The 6,549-nt window shown below is 43.1% G+C and overlaps 1 protein-coding gene across 1 annotated transcript in view; it reads left to right on the top strand.

Annotated features, from left to right (window-relative positions):
- Rfx8 (RFX family member 8, lacking RFX DNA binding domain) overlaps positions 1-6,549 on the top strand; it is an 84,299-nt gene that overhangs the window by 4,362 nt on the left and 73,388 nt on the right. The window lies entirely within an intron of this gene.

Here is a 6,549-nt window from a genome sequence, read left to right as displayed (position 1 = left end):
GAATTAATAGTTATATAATATCGAACTCAGTATAAACCCTGTAAGATATAAAATTGAATGAGTTTTTACCCTTTAAAGAAGATCTCCATTTCAAGATATGCTCTTTCCTACATTTTTTAATATTATTATTATTTTTAGAAGAAGCATATCATTACAGCTTTGACATGCCCAATAACAGTTTCTAGAGCAAAGATGCAGCTCCTTCAAAAGTGGCTATAAAATTTCTAGGTTTGCTGTTGAATCAATACAGTTATACAATATTGAACTCAGTATAAGCCCTATAAGACATAAAATTGAATGAGTTTTTAACCCTCAAAAAAGATCTCCATCTCATTCTAAAATATATTGTTTTTTACAGAAAGACTCATTGTTTTTGCTCATAACACTGAGATGTTGGCACATGCATCTCTAATCTGTATGTATCTGATTATTACTAGTCATAATCGGTTGCACTTGGATCCTTGGCGCCTGTGTATGTCTATAAAGTCATTGGGTAGATTTCAATGGTAATGTTTATCACCTCTACTAATTAGCATGATGTAAACTTTTATGCTTCCTCCTCAAATATAATACATATTTTAACTTGTTGATTTTTTTTCCTGTGTGTATATATATCACACAGAACATCCCAAACCATCTTATTCAACTATACACCCACTTCCCAGATGGCACTCTCCCATAGCCTCCCTCCCCCCACTAGATCCCTTGTACTCTGTTATCCCTGCTGCTGTCTGCTGTGTTGTCGGCACCCCCAGCCATTCCCCACTACTTGTCCATCTGGTGAATCTAGTCAGCCTATCTAGAGGTCTTTGTTTTAGGAAGGTGAGCTGTTCCTCATCTAGCAGCAATCAGTTGTCAATATTCCTTTAGATAAGATTGGGATCTGTTGTTCATTTTCCCAGTTCTATGCTGGGTTACTATCTGGGAGTCCCTTTGGCCACCCTGGCCAACAGCTCAAAAGAAGGAATCCCCTGTCTGGCATTGTTGCTTGTTATGTAGCCTTTAGCTATAAATATGGATTTATTTTTACTCTTAAGGTCGTTTGAGGATCTGTTCCTCAGGGGTCACATGGGCTTGGGAGGAGCCCCTGGCTCCTTTCTTTAACCAGTTCCACCTATGTCAAAGGTCCTGCACGACCATGGCTGGCTTTGCTTGGAAGCATGGAGGAAATGATTCCTCTCTGTTGACCCTCCTCTTTGTAGACTGGACACTGGTTCATGTCCATCTCGTGGGGTCTCCTCAGCCTTCTTGATCAAGAGGACAGGTGACCCACCACAATTACAGGACATTTTGGGAGATGCTCATAGTCCCCTGGAACTAGTAGACCTAGGAGGGCAAGGAGCAAAAACTGTCCTTTATGTCCCTCTGACCAAATTAGTATAGGCCTCAAAGTATGTCTGTTAAACATCCATGAAGGTTAGATCCACCAGTCTGGTACTTTTAATTACTGTGTGTCATGTAGATAAATCTTGGGCAGAGACCAGTTGTTATCCGATAAACCTTGCCTAGACATATATTTCTTGATCTGGTATGTATAATTTGTCAGTAGGTTGTTAGACTAATATGGTTCCCTCTGGCTTTTAAAACTAGCTAGGCATTGTTTATCTCTCACATTGTCTTACCCCTCTTTTGATGAAAATAGTGTGTTCTCTCTGGGTTGAGACTTGAAGCTGAACAAGGGACAGCACATTTCCGTAAAGGGGAGGGTGGTTTATCCTCTGACAAACAGCCCATGCCAGGATTTGTGTGGCACAGCTTGCAGAACACAGACTGATGAAAATCTCCTCACCTCCTCATGGAGTAGGGCGGGGGCTTGTTGACAACTGGCACACCCATACTGCTGTGGGTGCCAACTGGCTTGAGGTTGAATGACTAGGGTGATGAGCTTGCTCACAGGGTCACAAAGCTGCTCATTCGGTTTCAGTTTCTTCCTTTTTTACTTCCCTTCTCCCTCTCAAACGGGTCTTGGGGACACAGATTTGAATTGGTTTAGTATGGTCTTTGATCATGGATGTATACATGGACTGGTTGTTAAAAAGAACGTATCTGGACAAGAAAATTGAAGAACTCAATAAAGATAAAGGAACTAGCTTAGTCGACAGGGGAGATGGCTCAGTGGTAAAGTATTTGTTAAGCTAGCATCAGGACTTGAGTTCTGATCCTCAGCACCCAAGCAAAAAGCTAGATAGAGTGATACACATCTGTAACTCCAGTGCTGAGGAGGCAGAAAGAAGTGTGTCTTAGAGACTCACTGGCCAGCCAGTCTAGCAAATTGATGAGTTCTATGTTCAGTAAGAGACCTTGTCTCAAAAAATAAAATAGGGGCTGGAAGGATGGCTCTGCAGTTAAGAGAGCAGGCTGCTCTCTCAGAGGACCTGAGTTTGGTTCCTAGCACCCACATCAGACTGCTCACAACTGCCTGTAACTCCAGCTCCAGGGGATCTGACACCCTCTTCTGACCTCTAAGGGCATACACATACACATAAAAATAAAAATGAATCTTAAGGGGATGGAGAGATGGCTCAGTGGTTAAGAGCATTGGCTGCTTTTGCAGAGGACCCAGGTTCGATTCCCAGCACCCACATGGCAGTTAATAACCATCCATAATTCCAGTTCCAAGGGATCTGATGCCCACTTCTGACCTTCTCAGGCACTGCATGACACAGGTGCACTTAACCTACATGCAGAAAATACTCTCATTTACATAAAATAAAATTTTTTTAAAAGGTATAAATTGATAGAGGAAGATGGTGTCGACCACTGGCTTCAAAAGCAGATGCATGCACACATGTTTGCATACACACACACATGCATACATACACACACACACAATTAGCTAAGTTCTTTTAAAAATATTTTATATTTTATTTTATGTATTTTATTGCCTGCATGTATATAAGTGCATCTGTGTTGTGTAGTGCCTCAGAGGTCAGAAGAAGGCATTGGAATCCCTGGAACTGGAGCTATGGACAGTTGTTAGCTGCCATGTGGGTGCTGAGAATCGAACCTGGGTCCTCGGCAAGAGCAGCCAGTGCTCTTAACTGCTGAGCCATCTCTTCAGCCCCAAGTTCTTTTTAATAATATGACAAACCTTTGTAAACTCATCACTCAAGTTTTAACCATGCTGCCTGTTCCCACATCCTCTTTCCTGGCCTCTGCCAATGGGGAGAATCATCTAATTCTTCATTGTCCAATCTTTATGAGGAATTTCAGAGACAATCACAGCACTTGGGAGGCTGAGGCAGGAGGAAGCTCAAGGACCATCTGGGCTATAGTGTGACCTTTTCTTTAAAATATATTTTGAGGGGCTGGAGGATATAGCTCAGTGGTAGAGCCTGTGCTTAGCCTATATAAGGCTCTGGGTTCAATCCCTAACACCAAAACAATAAAAATGAAAAGAATTTTAGTGCATCTATATATAGGCAAAAGGCATTTTTAATTCCTGTCATTTCACTGGATAAAGAGATATCACATTGTCTGCTATATCTGGGAACTTTTTTCACTCAGTATTATATAAATAATGCACTTGACTCTGGTGTGATATTTCATGTTGCACATCTACCCTTCCATGGATAAGCATTTGTACTGTTTCCTGATCTCGCCTTTGTGAGCACGCATGTACCTGTGTCCAGGTGTACAAGTGAGGATCTTCTCCCAGACATGAACATCAAGGGGTAAAATGGGAGAATCATGGGATATATGGTCATCAACATCGGGACCAAACTGTTCTCTAAGTGGCTCCACATTGCCTCTCGTTAGCAGTCCTAGGAATTCTGGTGCATCTTCCCAAACACTGAGTTGTGTAGATCCATTCTTTCAACTCACATCCTCATCCTGAAGCTTCCAGACACTGGTGCCCATTCTGTGCCTCTGAAATGTGTTACAGTCGTTTAACATGGAGGCTATTCAAATATATGAAGCAACTACTGACGCCTCCTCCCCACCATGAATACCCTCAGCTCTGGAAACATCCCCTTCCTGTCTACCCATTTCATTGTGACCTCAGTTTGTGGACGTTCCTCTTAAGAGTGGCTTCACGAGTGTAGCCCAGGGCCTTGGTTTGCTCAGATGGCAGGACTGCTTCCTTCCTTCTCTGTCCTTTGTTTTGTTCTCTTTTTGAACCCCCCCCATCCCTTTTGTTCTATATCTCTTAGTTTCACTTTAAATTTATCATCAAAAAAAATAAATACTTTTTCACAGGACTCCAAATTAAGTAATAGGTCTCCCAAGACTACTTGGTAAACCATAATACACTCCATATAAATATACAGATCAAAAACTACAGTAAAGATCTCTTTATCGCCGAGCCTTACAAGGTGACTCACAAGGTTTACCGACCAGCTGGGAATTCCCCAGCTATTATCATCCAGCCCACGTTTTTACCATTTCACCATTCAGAATATTAGGAGACGTCATCAAAGCTCTGGGTAGCCTGGCACGACAGTCTTTTCTTATCTCTCCACTTGCCAGGCTTCTCAGAGGAAAGACGGTGGCTTCAGCAGGACACGATTCTTTCTTTGCTAAGACTGAAAACAACAACAACAAAAACCCAAGCGTTTCCCCCCTTGCTCCTAAAGATATTGTTATAAAGTTGGTTTGCTTCTAGAAGAAAGTTCTTCTTCAACATGCTTTTAAGATCTAGGGGTCCGGAGTATATATAGCTCAATAAAGTTTGTGTTTACCATGTGGCATCTCTGTGTTCAACCTCAATCAAACAACTGAAAAAGGCTTTGTTATAAAGTTCTTTCCAACTGCTCAGTGGTCCAAGGGGTGGGGGGAGATTTTTGTGTGTGACCTCCACATTTATTTTGAATTCTTTGCCTTGCTATTTCCCTTGGATCCACTCCCCCAGATGCCATGGTCCTAATGTTAAGTTTGGTTGGCAAGTTGCCTAGAGAATGGGCCAGTGGAGTGGAGCTGGGGGGAAGCCATCCTGTGCTGCCAACACTGTGACTAAATGGAGAAGGGAAGGGGAAAAGGATATGACTGCAAAGCATGTTTACAAGAGAAACAACAAAATACCCAATTCTCACTTCCTCCCTCCTCCCCTGGGAGCAGAGTTGATTCCCCAGGAGTTCCTGCACAGATGTCAGAACGTGGCTGGTTCTTTTGGCAGCACTGGGCATGCAATGGGTGATGCTCATTCTGACTGCAAATGATATCTTTCATGGATTAGGGAGTTTCCGGAGACCAACTTCCTCTGTTAAAATAACATTTGCTAATGTTTTTCTGAGTATAGAAGGAATACATATCCCTTGTGAGAAATGGTGGAAATAGGGAAGTGTTGAGAATTGGAAATAAACACTGGATGTAGCCTCACTATCAAAGTGTAGCCATGAATGTGGTTCATTTGCACATGTGCACACACACACACACACACACACACACACACACACACACACACACGCACTCAGATGTGAACAGCAGGAGGCAGGGATTAGCCTCAGACTCCATCCTCATTTCCCATGTTCTTGCTTACCTGCCCTCCCATCCCTCCCTATCCCAAACAAGATGGTGAGCTGGCAGCAGGCCTCCCAGGACACCCTGGGTTATGACAAGTCTTCTTGTCACCCTAGCCCACCCCACAGCAGCAGCCTGATGCTTGAAATGTCCAGTCCTGGACAGTACCCAAATGCCAATGCAACTTCAAGTGGCATGGATTTCCTGTCTTCAGCTTGGTGACATGCCACAAAGAAATATGGGGGTTCATTTCCCTCCTCCTGACCTTCCCCTGCTGCCAAGTGTTGGTGAGAGAGGCTGGGAATGTCTGCAGTGCACTCTTTGGGACCCAGATGGACCCTGACTATTCCAGCATGTGTCCTTTGGTTTGGTGGGTAAGTTTTCAGGTGCTGTCTACCTGTCATCTGCCTCTTCTAGGGCTATGCAGGACGAGTCTGGGTTCTCACTGATTCTACCTTTATGGCTGACTTCTGGCCACAGAAAGTGCTTGGCCATTCTTGGGTTAAGCAGACTGTAGGTGGTGCCAGTTGGACCAGAGCAATAGCGTTTCTCTTCAGTTCAGCTACCAAAGCCCTTCTTTCACTGCCCACAAGAATCCTGGGCTGTCACCAGATGTCAACTGCAGAGACCTAAACAGGAAACTCTTCAAGTGACCAAAAGTCCTCTCTGTTGAGACTGAGGTAACTGATCCACACCCCTTCCCACATGTCCCTCACAGTACAGAAGGTGGGCTCTAGGCAAGAAGTCCTTCATAGTTTCTCCTCTATACCTTATGTGATTGGCAGAGTTTTTTAGTGTTTTGTGATCGAATTTTAAAAAAATGTCCAAGGATACAAGCCCCTGAGGTGTGTGTCACACAGTTCACTGTTCAACCCTTCTGTCTGTTACCCTTGTGCTTCATTATGTTGTATAGCTACTACATGGATAGATAGATTGAGAGATTGGCATGTTGATGGATGATGGACAGATGGTTAGATAGATAGAGAGATAGATAGATAGATAGATAGACAGATAGATAGATAGACTAGATAGATAATATATTTGGTTGACAGAAAATAGGTGATAAAAAGATAATACATAGATAATAGG

Source organism: Nannospalax galili, unplaced genomic scaffold (assembly GCF_000622305.1).
Source record: "Nannospalax galili isolate Female #2095 unplaced genomic scaffold, S.galili_v1.0 scaffold182, whole genome shotgun sequence".
Lineage (NCBI taxonomy): Eukaryota > Metazoa > Chordata > Mammalia > Rodentia > Spalacidae > Nannospalax > Nannospalax galili.
Note: the sequence above shows the minus strand (reverse complement) of the source record. Positions and strands in the feature narration are given on the sequence as shown.